At 32.0% G+C, this 14010-nt stretch overlaps 1 long non-coding RNA gene across 1 annotated transcript; it reads left to right on the top strand.

The window, feature by feature from the left end:
* Window positions 1-2016: 2016 nt before the first annotated feature.
* LOC120352414 lies at window positions 2017-12690 on the top strand. The gene is made up of 4 exons (XR_005571830.1): window positions 2017-2035; window positions 5899-6025; window positions 6971-7090; window positions 12672-12690. It is a non-coding gene; the product is annotated as an uncharacterized LOC120352414 (long non-coding RNA).
* Window positions 12691-14010: the final 1320 nt, after the last annotated feature.

Raw genomic sequence — 14010 nt, 5'->3', positions numbered from 1 at the left:
ATTCAACTCGAAGTCCCCTTTAATTCCCATACTAGAATCGAAAGCAGCATACCTTTGTTTTTCAAGGCTAACAAACTTGGTTGGAATCGAAATTTAATATGGCATGCTATGTATTCGTTCGAATTTAGCTTTTATTGCATGGGTCAAACAAGTCTTGACTTAGCCTTGAATTCCCCTTGTCAGTCAAAGCTAACAGTCTTGATTAGAATCGATCTTGAATATGGCTCGAAAGGTATTCGTTCGAATTTAGCTTTTATTGCATGAGTCAAACAAGTCTTGACTCTGCCTTGAATACCCCTTGTCAGTTAAAGCTGATTTGAATCGATCTTGATTATAGCTTGCCACGCATTCCCTTGAATTTTGTTTCTATTGTGAGTGTCGAACAATCCTCGAGTAGCCTATTTTACATTTTCCTCTTTACATTGTCTATTTCTCATTGTCACTTCCAAAATCTCCTCTAATACAGGGGAGAGGAGATCAACCTGTAGTGTTCATCCCACACAGCACAAAAAGTTTAAAAAACGTTTAATAAATTAATAAATGTCTAAAATGTATAAATCCAATAAACGTTATGAAAACAACGTTTAATAAACGTTAGGGAATTTTACTAAAATAAACGTTTACTCTATAAACATTTAATAAATGTCTAGAATGTATATTGCTGATAAACGTTATGAAAACAATGTTTGATAAACGTTAGAAATGTTTACTAAAATAAACGTTAGAAAGGTTGGTACAGTATGGAATTTCTACAGTACCTACCCAGTCAACACACTAAGTGAAAATGTTATAAGTGAAAATCAAACATTTTTTCCAGAAGGTGTCTCCTCCCCCCTCACCGGTGTAACTTAATCCCTAAAAATGTCTCAATTCAGGCTTTCTGACCATAATTCCTAAGTGGAATTGAATTCCAATCCCTTTCTATCTTCTTCAAAAATCGTCTCCAACTCACCGTTATCGAGATAAAGAAAATGTTTTACACAAATTAAGACTGATTTTTTTTAGTTTTCCAAAAAGTCTCACTTAAAGCTTTTTGTTGATCAATTCGAGTGCAGAATTGCAATTCAAATACTTTTTGTCTTCCGCAATAATCGTCTAAAATGCACTGTTAACAATATAATTGACCTTTTGTGCTAAATCCAGAGGGACTTGGAATAAATTTGCCAGATGTTCAAGTTTCCCAAAAAAGTCGAAAAATTGTATTTCCAATCAATAGTTCGGATGCAGAATTGAATTCAAAACACTTTTTGTCTCTTGCAAAAATCGTCTACAACGCACTGTTGATGATATAATAGACCTTTTGCGCTAATTTTAATCCAGATAGGGACTTGGAAAAAATTTGACCGATTTCCAAGTTTCCCAAAAATGTTCAAAAAAGCAGTCTTTTATCACTTATTCGGCTACAGAAGTAGATTTCCAGCACTTCTTCTCAATGCAAAAATCCTGTCAGACGGGCCGTTGACGGGCTACTAACGTTTAAATTTTTAAATAATTGGAAATTGATGATGGAAAATTTTGAAAAAATTAATTAACGATTCTGTTCATGTTATAAACATTGTCCTAGAATTTCAAATGTTTCCATCCAAAATTGAAAAAGTTATATCATTTTTTCAAATTAGATCCCAGTTTGTGCTAAAAATCATGTCACACATTAAGGAACATACCAAGCCTATGAAATGATTTTCAAGTTTTAAATTCAAATAATAATAAACTAGGTACTTTTTTATTGATTCCAACATTATTTCAGTGGAAGCACAAATGTCCCCCATAAAGAAATCATTAATCCGTCCCAGAAATATGGACTGTTTTAATGTTAACAATAAATATTGTCTATATCAATAACTTTGAAATTCCGGGGTGATACATGCTTGTGTGCTACTGCGCTTGAGCGACAGCCATTAAAGATCTCCTGTCTCCTTCAGTTTTCAGTAGTTGAAGGGTTGAAGGTGAAGTTGGTTCGTTGTTTGTTTATCCTTTATTTTATCGTGTCATCAAGTTGATGATGATTTTTGATTGCTGAAGGTCTTAAATTAAGGTAAGATCATTCATTATCCAGCACTATATGGTAAATAATTATGTTAGGCTCTATTAATAACCCTGATACAACATTAATTGCAATGTTTAGTATGTATAAGTTAATTTTTTTCCATTTTTAAACCCAAACAGTTGATTTAACCAACTGTTAACATTGTTGGTACCTTAAACTTGTAAAACAACTATCAAGTGTGGTTTCAATTTTATGATTTAGGTAATAATTTTTAAACTAGTGATTATATGATTCAGTAATATCATAAAAGATTGATTTAATTATTATGAATGTTCAAGATATCAGAAGCTATTGTAAAATGTTACAATAATAAAGCTAATACCAGAATAGGCCTACCCACTAATAATATTAGTTATTTATAGGCATATTAGGGACTATGGTTACATTTGACCTAATTAACTCTTTGAATACAGTATTTTGATTAGATAAAACATTATTTATTTCAATATGACTAGTATCAAATCAACCTCTTGAGAAATACTCTAAATAAACTGTAAATAGCAGCAATCATTCTTATTGATAGGCTACAATTTAATAATTAGTTCAGTACTATGTAAGATCCTTAAATACTCCCTTGTATTGGTTTATTGTTTTAATACTATCAATTTATTAGAACCATTCTAAATTATTACTTCAAAATTTCGGTGTAAATGCACGTCCAGTGCCAACATACCTGTCATCAAATTTTTGGTTGGGATCGATTATCAAGTATGCTATTTTGGGGGACACTTTTGTTTATGGGCCGCAGAATCTAGCATTGAGACCTACATAGATCGATAGAGGAGATCAAGACGAGATCAACCATGTATAACATTGTTGTTGATTTCCAAGGATTAGCTGAAAAAACATGGCGGAAATTTCAAAATTTTTATTTTTAATAATTTTGTTATGGCTAAAATATGTTTAAAACTAGTGCAATCTTATGTAAAATTTGACGAGGAATCCAATGAAACTAATTTCAGGTTCGTAACTTCAGTAGTTTTTGAGATATTGCAAAAATGTGCAAAAAATGCTAATTTTTTGCTTCAAAAAAGGTTAACTTCTTTTCATGATGATTAATAGGTATTTTAAACTATTTGATTTAGTAGAATGATAAATTCTGAAGAAAAAACTCCCAGTCTTTTGATAGCCTAAACTCAAAATTGTTCGAATTATTTGGGAAAATAAAAAAACTGCACACTCAATACTCTTCAATTCTCATACTGTATTTAATTTTTTCTTACTACTTTTAGTGACTACTAAATTGGCTAAATCTCATTGGGATTTTTGCAGGGAATTCATTAAAATAGATTTGAGGTTAGAAAATTTCATAGATTAATAAGATATTTTGAAAAATACAAGAAAATGTAGTATTTTAGCTTAAGAAGAGTTCAATATGTTTGCATAGGCATAGTGCAGACTGATATTGAGGATCACATTTTATTCAGCTTCCAATGCAATTCAGAAGCTTTAAAAAATTGTAAAAAAAATTGAATCAAATCAAGCTTTTCCTAACCTACGCTTTTTCCCAATGTAAGCTTTTCCTACCCAAGCTTTCCCTAACCTAAGCTTTTCCCAATCTTACCTTTTTTCCTAACCTAAGCTTTTCCTAACCTTAGATATTTCCTAATCTAAGCTCCTCCTAACCTCAGCTTCCCCTAACCTAAGCTTTTCTCAAATGTCACTTCCCCTAACCTAAGTTTTTCCTAACCTAAGTTTTTCTCAATCTTAGCTTTTCCTAACCTTAGATTTTTCCTAATCTAAGCTTCAACTAACCTAAGCTTTTCCTAACCTAAGCTTTTTTCTAACCTAACCTTTCCTAACCTAAGCTTTTTCTAATCTAAGTTTTACTAACCCAAGCTCCCCCAACCTAAGCTTTTCTCAGACCCAGCTTCCCCGAACCTAAGCTTTTCCTAACCTAAGCTTTTACTCATCTAAGCTTTACCTAACCTAAGCTTTTCCTAACCTAAGTTTATTCCAGACCCAGCCTTCTCTAACCTAAGCTTTTCCTAACCTAAACTTTTTCTAATCTGAGCTTTTCCTAACCCAAGCTTTCCCCAACCTAAGCTTTTTCCAAACCCAGCTTCCCCTAACCTAAGCTTTACCTAACTCAAGCTTTTCCCAACCTTAGCTTCTTCCCAACCTAAGCTTTTCCTTATCTATGTTTTCCTAACCCAAGCTTTCCTCAACCTAAGCTTTTCTTGGACCCAGCTTCCCCTAACCTATGCTTCTCCTAACTTGAGCTTTTTCTAATCCAAACTTTTCCTAACCCAAGCTCTACCCAGACCCAGCTTCCCCTAACCTAAGCTTTTCCCAACCTTAGCTTTTCCTAATCTAAGCTTTTCCTAACCTAAGCTTTTTCCTAACCTAAGCTTTTCCCAAGTTGAGCTCTTTCTAATGCAAGTTTTCCTAACCCATCTTTCCCTGACCTAAGCTTTTCTCAGACCCAGCTTCCCCTAACCTAAGCTTTTCCCAACCTGAGCTTTTCTAACCTCAGCTTTTCCTAATCTAAGCTTTTCCCAACCTAAGATTTTTTCCTAATATAAGCTTTTCCTAAACTAAGTTTTCTGTAACCTAATCTTTCCCTGACCCTAGCTTCTCCTAACCTAAGCTTTCCATAATCTAAGCTTTTCCTAACCTAAGATTCCCCTAACCTAATATTTTCCTAATCCAAGCTCCTCCTAACCTAAGCTTTCCCCAATCCAAGCTTTTTCTAACCTAAGTTCTCCTAGGTAGCAAAACATGGAGTTGCAATATTTTTATTTTCCCAAATAACTCGAACAATTTTGAGTTTAGGCTATCAAGTGACTGAACATTTTTTCTTTAGAATTTATCATTCTACTAAATCAAATAGTTCAAAATACCTATTAATCATCATGAAAAGAAGTTAACCTTTTTTAAAGCAAAAAAATTGCATTTTTTTGCACATTTTTTGCAATATCTCAAAAACTACTGAAGTTACAAACATTAAATTAGTTTCATTGGATTCCTCGTCAAATTTTACATAAGATTGCACTAGTTTTAAACATATTTTAGCCATAACAAAATTATTAAAAATAAAAATTGATATAAAAATTTTGAACTTTCCGCCATGTTTTTTCAGCTAATCCTTGGAAATCGACAACAATGTTATACATGGTTGATCTCGTCTTGATCTCCTCTATCGATCTATGTGGGTCTTAATGCTAGATTCCGCGGCCCATATACTAAAGTGCAGCCCTATTTTGAGCACAAAATCACAAAAATTAAACGGCGGTCACTATTGTTTTTGAAATAAACTAAGTTCAAAGTAGCACAATTTCACATGCATTCAACCTATGAGTAGCAGCCATTTTGATTATTGAATCATCAAATTGTGATAGGCTATTCCTAATCTGAGTTTTCCTAACCCAAAGCTTTTCCTAACCTAAGCTTTATTAACCTAAAGATTTTCCTAACCTTAGCTACTTTCCTAATCAAATGGAACATGTATGAAAGCAATTATCTAATTGAAAGAAATTTTGACTAAAGTGCACGTCCAGTGCCAACATACCTGGTTGGGTAAGCAACCATAATGCAACCTGGCAACCTGGCAACCAGTGCCAACATACCTGGTTGGGTAAGCAACCATAAGCAACCTGGTAGCAACCATAATATGGTTGCTACTTATAGCATAGGTTAAATGCATGTAAAGTTGTGCTACTTTGAACTTAGTTTATTTTGAAAACAATAAGTGACCGCCGTTTAATTTTTTGATTTTGTGCTCAAAATATCATACTAAATCGATCCCAACCAAAAATTTTATGACAGGTATGTTGGCACTGGACGTGCACTTTAGTCAAAATTTCTTTCAATTAGATAATTGCTTTCATACATGTTCCATTTGATTTCAGATGAAGGTGGGAATAGAACTGCAGATACATATTATACTAAAATCCACCATGACAGATGAATATGATGCCAAGGATTAGATTTGAAAAAAGTTCTTCTCCTCTCTACATTTGATGAAAGCCATTTTCAGTAAGTTGCACTCTATCTCCTTCAATAATCAAATTTTTCAACATACATGAACAACTTACTTGTAACCTTAACAAACAAACTTAGAGGCTACCTACAATAGACTATATTCAAGAATTACTGGAGCAGTTTTAAGATTTTATGTCAGGCCCTATTAATAACCTTAATATAACAGTAATTGCAATTTCTAGTGTGTATAAGTTGAATGTTTATCATTTTCAAACACTAAGGCCCGGTTGCACAAAAGCTGGTTAAATTTTAACCATGTTAATTCCTTGAGAGCCAATCAGAGAAGTCGTTTTATCAAAAACGCATTCTCTGATTGGTTCTCGTGAAGTTAATCACGGTTAAAATGTAACCGGCTTTTGTGCAACCGGGTCTAACAGTTGATTAAACTGTTACCATTGTTGCTTAACTTCAAACTTGTAAAAAACTATTAAGTTAGTGGTTTTAATTTCATGATTCAATACATTTTAAGCTAGTGATTATATGATTCAGTAATATTATAATAGATTGATTTAATATCATGGATGGTTATGATATAAAAGAAGCTATTGTGAAATGTTACAATAATGGAACTATTCATAACATCATAATAATTATTATATTATGAATTATTATTCCTACCTACTAATTATTAGTTATATTTATTAGGGACTATAGTTACATTTTGAACTAAATTTTTTTTAATATTTTGATTAAATTAAACCATATTTATTCCAATATGACCAGTATAAAATAACCCCCTTGAGAAATACTTTAGATAAATTGTAAATAGAAGCAATCATTCTCATTGATAGGCTACAATTTGATAATTAGTTCAGTACTATGTAAGGTCCTTGAATACTCTCTTGTATTGGTTTATTGTTATATCATTTACTATCACTTATAAAATTCCTTTCAATTAGAAAATCGCTTTCATACATTTAATGTATCATTTGATTTCAGGCAAAGGTGGGAATAGAACTGCAGACGCATATACCAAAATCCACCATGACAGACGAATATGCTACCAACTACAGTTTTAGATTTAAAACTCCTTTCTACATCTGATGGAAACCATTTCCAGTAAGTTGCACTATACTATTTCCTTCAATAATCAATTCTTTCACCATTCATGAACAACTTACTTTACAACCTCAAAAACAACTTCATAAACAACCTTTACAACCAAACTTCCCTACAATATATTCAAAAATCACTGAAGCAGTTTTAAAATTTTAAAATGATAACTTTATAATTGAATAGGCTTAGATTTTTAATTTCATATGAAGCTAAAATTTATTGTAAAACAAGCTGCAAATTAGTATAGTAATTTCCAAAGAACCATATTGGAGACTTAAGTCACAATAAATCTCAATAATGTTGGATATGTTACAAGAAGTTTGGAGTGAACTGGCAGAAGTGTGAACCGCGGCTAGAGTCGGTTTAAGGTTGTGCAAAGGCTAAAAATAAAATTTATACTGGTGATATTTTTCAAAGTTTCTTGGTTTGTATATCATCAACCTATCAAAATGAAAAGGTATTCTCAGGAAAACAATTTTTCCGATCATTACTTTTTGAGATATGAGAGCCTAAAGTTTAAATTTTGGGACAGAACATTTAAAATTCGGTAAAAGATAAATCCTTGAGATTTAGAGGATAGATTCTTCATAGTATTGTTGAACTATTAAAAAATATTTTCTGAAAATATCCATTTTATCGAAAATACAAGGTTTTTGGGCCACTCTGTATCTATATAGAACAAGACAATTATTTATCATGAAAATATTGGTTGGTTCTGAATTTATTTATCCTTTTGTGGATACAATCACAAATCATATAAATATAATTTGGAAAGAATAGCAGGCTTTGCCCAAAACTATTTTATTCCCAAATTTTGATAATGAATAATATGTCCCAAAATGTTTTTATAATTTACTGCTGAAAGTTCAAGTTTAATTTTCATTGATGTTTAATTTAAAAAATATAGTTGTAAAAATCAGAAATAAAATATAAATTACTAGCAGGCCCTCTTCTTCATGTCTATATTGACTGGACTAATATGGTTGCAACTTTGAGTGAGTTAGTGTGAACGCATTACTGGGATAAAACATACCTATAGTCTTTTTTCTTTAGGGCTACTTTTGAATAATACTTGAGAATATAAATCAAAGAAAAATAAAAATAATATTATTCTGCTATTTTTATTTCTAAAAAGCAATTTTCTAAATGCCAATTTTAAAATGGGTACTTGAATTTCTGATTTTATTCACATACCTACAGGTATGGTTTGAAAAACAAATACGGCTATCTACTACAGTGCAGTGTAAATATTGCCTAAAACGCTAACCTTGCTAACATATAAAAATTAACATACAATAAAAATAAGTAACATCCATATTTACATAACCAAAAATGTCATATATTCGACTATAGAGGAATAGCACATTCGCTCCTGGGTGGCACATATATGTGCGACATGACTAATCAACTCCTACCAATAAAAAATTAGGTTTACTTCATATATACCAGCCAATTAATACAGGATACTCCACACATTCCAAATCATATCACCTGTTGGAATGAATATTTCCTTAACAGTAATTTGAATTACTCTGGAAGATCGTTAAATTCCTCAAGTTTCTCAAATTTCAGGGTTTTTTCACTCGTGACACATATATGTGCCACTCGGTCTTTATATAGAATGGTGAGTGTAAACCAAGGATAGTGTATAGCAGGTTGCCTCAATCGCGTTTACATACGCGGATGAGATGGCATGAGCCTACGTGGCAAACGCCGGCTTCCCATAAGAATTACATGCAAAACACCGCGTCAAATATCACTTCCTCACATAAAAACCACTGTATTGATAAAAAATATGAATATGCTATTCAATTCAGAAAGAAACAACCTCCACATCAATGTGTATTTTGAAAACATACCGCGTCAAATATCACTTCCTCACATAAAAACCACTGTATTGATAAAAAATATGAATATGCTATTTAATTCAGAAAGAAACAACCTCCACATCAATGTGTATTTTGAAAACATTAATTCATTTCGAAAAGTGTAGAAAGTCCTTGAATCTATCACTATATTCAATCGGTAAAACCTATTCATATTTGTGAAAAGGCTGGTAACTTATTTGTTTTGGACTTATTTTAAACAATAATATGACAAAATGAAGCGAACTTATTTAATTTTATGCTGGTTGTCCAATAATATTTAAAAATGATTGTTTCTTATTTGACAATTGTTTGTGAAAATTAATAGTTGTATCCTCGCCCGGAATGCTAGTTGCAAGCATTTGTATTAATAAAATAACTAAATAACTATTATTGTATTAACTAAAAATAACTTGTAACCATGGTGAACAGTTCCATGATTTCGCTGAATTGGTTCTAGGTATATGTCAATTAATAAAGTCTTAAACAAATATCATGGGACACAAATTTACAAAGGAAATACCATATATTATTCACGGTAGTATGATATTTTTTATTTCAATGTGTCCATGGGATACTTATGAATGCAAAAAACACTTGTGTAAAGAAAGAATAGATCTTAATTATAATTTAAATAGTTCAACAAATTATAACTTCAAATAATATAACATTAATTATTCATGAAATTATTCAACTACCTTACAGTACAGTAGTGTAATGCGCTTTATTTTTTGATAAAATAACAGCATTAAAGTCATTAAAAGTCATGATTATCTATTTTTTTATCATAATTGGGATAAATAAAAATCTTTATAATGTTTAAATGATGTTCATATATTCTTAGGGCTTATCTAGACTGTTTATTTTTGTGATAAAGCTAGGCAACCGTTGATGGGTTCGCATTGCTATGTTTCAGGAGTTGATAAAATAACGTTAATATCCTGAAATTCCTAAATAAGCTGTTAGTTCTTTCCACAGACTTCATAAGGATAAAATTTCTAAATGAGAATAGAATCTGTTTTAGAAATAGAATTTCTAAAAAGAGAAAGAACTAAAACGATGCAGAAAAAACTAAGTTTTAGACTCGCCGGTAACATTTATAGGATTTTTACTGGAAATTAGTTTGATATTGTTTCAAAGGGGATAAAATGCTGAACATTTTGATATCAATCACTTCTATGTAAAGTCGATGGTTGATTTGCTATGAGGGCTCAAAGTTTGGCATTTTTACATTTGAATGCATGTTAAGCCATGGCGAGAGGTCGCAGCATGACGTCACACCATAGCAGGCTGCGTTCTCCACGCGTCTTATGTGATCAAGGCAACCTACTATTATACTATTCTTAAGTGTAAACCACCTGAACCAACCCATTTTTTTTTCAATTATAAGGAAATAGCAGTATCATCAAAGGCCAATGACATACATATACGTACACAAAATTCATCATTAGTAAATTATTATTATTGATCATGTTTTCAAAGTATAAAAATAAAAATCCAAGAAAATATTTGACTTACAGATAGAAAATTGAATTGTCCAATATATTGTGGAATGAAAATAGTTCATTCAATAAACTTATTTGTGAATAAAACAATCATGTCAAAATGGCCTTCTTTTATGGAAGTATGGAATAATCATAAATCAGTAGTCCCAATACATGTGGAGAAATTGCAAATCAGTTACTTGAATCAAAGAAGAACTCATCGTTTCGTACACTTCACCGCTTGCTCCCAATACTCTTTTCAAATTTCTTCTACATGTTTGCCTTTTCGCAACCAATGTCCAATCACTGCTACCCAAAGACGGAATCTCCTTCGAACACAGTTTTTCAACAACTTTTGAAATGCAACGATACATATGCACATATACAGAGTGAGTCATATGTATGGGAACCCTTCAATAATTTGGAGACTGTTGTAGATATAATTCTGTAACTTTCAGGATAAGTTATTGATAGAATACTCTACCTTTTAATGTACAACTGAGTTCCAACCCACATAAGGGGTTTACTTGGGGGTTGTAACTGGGATATTTAAAATGTAAACACCCATTGTGTGGTTAATCATTTTAAAGGTCTTTTTAAAACAAGAAAGATGACATCAATAATAATGTTCTATGATAATTGTATCCAAAATGGCAGCTGATTGAAGTTTTAGTTTTTGAAGAAATGAGGGGTTGTAACTATGAAAAAAAAATACTCTTTATTAGGCGGAGTTAGGACTAGAAAGTCCTTTCTACCACTCAACCTTACAGGCAACTCAATATTCAAAATGTAAACACCCATTGTGTGGTACATAATTTTAAAGGCCTTTCTAAAACAAGAATGACGACATCAATAAAAATGTTCTATGATACTTTTATCAAAAATGGCGGCTGATTGGAGATTTAGTTTTTATAGAAATGATTGATAAAAGTAATAAAACTTAAAACAAAACTTTTTTTGATGAATAACGAAACACATTGAAAAACTGATTTTTTATTTAGTAATCTGTTTGGTACTTTTTACTTTCCTTGCCCTATTACCATAGGTAAGGAAAGTATTGCTTTCCGAAAAAAATTAAGGTACCCCAATTTCTAAATTTCTATACGTTTGAAGGTCCCCAGAGTCCAAAAAACTGGTTTTTGGGTATTGGTCTGTATGTGTGTGTGTGTGTGTGTGTGTGTGTGTGTGGTGTGTGTGTGTGTGTGTGTGTGTGTGTTGTGTGTGTGTGTGTGTGTGTGTGTGTGTGTGAGTGTATGTGCATCTGTGTACACGATATCTCATCTCCCAATTAACGGAATGACTTGACATTTGGAACTTAAGGTCCTTCCACTATAAGGATCCGACACGAACAATTTCGATCAAATGCAATTCAAGATGGCGGCTAAAATGGCGAAAATGTTGTCAAAAACAGGGTTTTTCGTGATTTTCTCGGGAACCGCTCCAACGATTTTGATCAAATTCATACCTAAAATAGTCATTGATAAGCTCTATCAACTGTCACAAGTCCCATATCTGTAAAAATTTCAGGAGCTCCGCCCCATCAATGCAGATAGAATCCCAATTATCAGGCTTCAGATACAATTGAAACAAAAAAAATCAAGTGGAGTAGATTGAGCATGAAAATCTCTACAATTAATGTTCAGTAACATTTTCACCTAAAATTGAAAATAAGCATTAAATTCGAGAAAATGTGATTATTCAATTGCAAATTATTGTTGATTCTATTAAATCATTCACTATCAAGAGATAGCAGACCTCATGTGTGTCTCCAGCGTTATTACCCTGTCACCAGCTGGCTCAAATCACTGAATAGTAGACTTGAGATGCGCGGGAACACTGGCATCAGGTGATCAATTTTCATAATGGCAAGGAAAGTTGTGTGAGTGCGCCACACCAGATTTTTACATTTCATTTCAAAAGATGCTCCCGAAATGCTCCCCTTTATTCTCTCGTTTGACAGTGTGCCAAACTGTCATAAATGTAAATGAGATGTTCTTATGAAGGTCTAAGTCAACCACTTATGAGGGGTTGAAATTCATTTAAGTATGTCAAAAGGTAGAGTATTCGACCAATAACTTATCCTGAAAGTTACAGTATGTATATCAGTCTCCAACTTATAAAAGTTTTTAAGCTACATAATCAGCATTCTGAGAATTGATTACCGAGACATTTTATATTTTACTCATAATAACCTATTAAGTTATCCCACTAAACTGTACATTTCATATTTTACAGGACCAAGAGCAGAGAGACTACGCCTCATGAAGCTCAAATCGAGGACGATAGCAGTTCAAAGTAAAAATATATAATTAGTTATAAATTGCAAGTTCAATTTTTGTAATATTTAATAAAAATCATTGCATTTTATTGGAAATAATGTTTTATTATTTACATTTTTCACTCATATAGATATACTCTGAAGTTAAGCTTTAAAGAAAATAAACTAATATAGATATTAATATATAATATTCAATATTTTAATAGATATTCAAAGTAATAATTGATGTGTTACTTAGATGTATATGAACTGTATTCCATTTGAGGTGTTGCAAGCATAGATGGCTGGTTGAACTAGAGCAGATTTGATTTAATTAATTCATCGAATGGCGAGTGACTCATGCACTGCTCCCTCTCAGGACAGTCTGCAAGCTGTTATTGGTTAGCAGAGGTCGATCTCGACTCAATCAATACAGCTAAAGAGACAGTTTATAGACTGCCCTGACAGAAGAGAATGAATAAGTAATTTGCCATTCACAGGAGAATTTTAAAGAATATTTCAATTTGAATAATATATAATAATCTGATTCAGTGCAACCCAATATCAATGCTTAATCATAATTCAAATTTCATCCAGAATTTGGAATAAATCTGTAATTCTTATTATTCATGATTCAATTATTCTTCCAAACTAATGCTCCAATCTTACTATTGCCTTAATACTCTATTTCTATACTCAGTGGACATCCATACATTCTATATATAGATGAAATCTATATAATATATATATATATATATATATTATATAGTCTATATATATATATATATATATATATATATATATATATATATATATATATATATATAGATTTCATCTATATATAGAGTGTATGGATGTCCACTGAGTATAGAATATAGTATTAAGGCAATAGTAAGATTGGAGCATTAGTTTGGAAGAATAATTGAATCATGAATAATAAGAATTACAGATTTATTTCAAATTCTGGATGAAATTTGAATTATGATTGAGCATTGATATTGGATTGCACTGGCCTTGAATCAGATTCATGATTCGAAGCTGAAAGAAGCTTACTTCAAGAGGGCAGTATGCCTTGAATCAGGATTGATTCACTCTAAACATGCAGCTTGAATCAGACTCTAATTGATCTAGAATCACAATAGAATCGAGGTTGAATTTCCTAAAGGTGTGCCAGGTGGCCTTGAATGGGGGGATTGCATCCAGCATGCATTTCAAGCCTGAGTCAAGACTGCATCTCAATCCTGATTCGACCGTGCATCTCGGTCCTGAATCGAGCTCGCAACGCGACCTTCATTTTATCTCGCAGCACCAGCCTGA

The sequence above is a fragment of the Nilaparvata lugens genome, chromosome 7, assembly GCF_014356525.2.
Source record: "Nilaparvata lugens isolate BPH chromosome 7, ASM1435652v1, whole genome shotgun sequence".
Lineage (NCBI taxonomy): Eukaryota > Metazoa > Arthropoda > Insecta > Hemiptera > Delphacidae > Nilaparvata > Nilaparvata lugens.
Note: the sequence above shows the minus strand (reverse complement) of the source record. Positions and strands in the feature narration are given on the sequence as shown.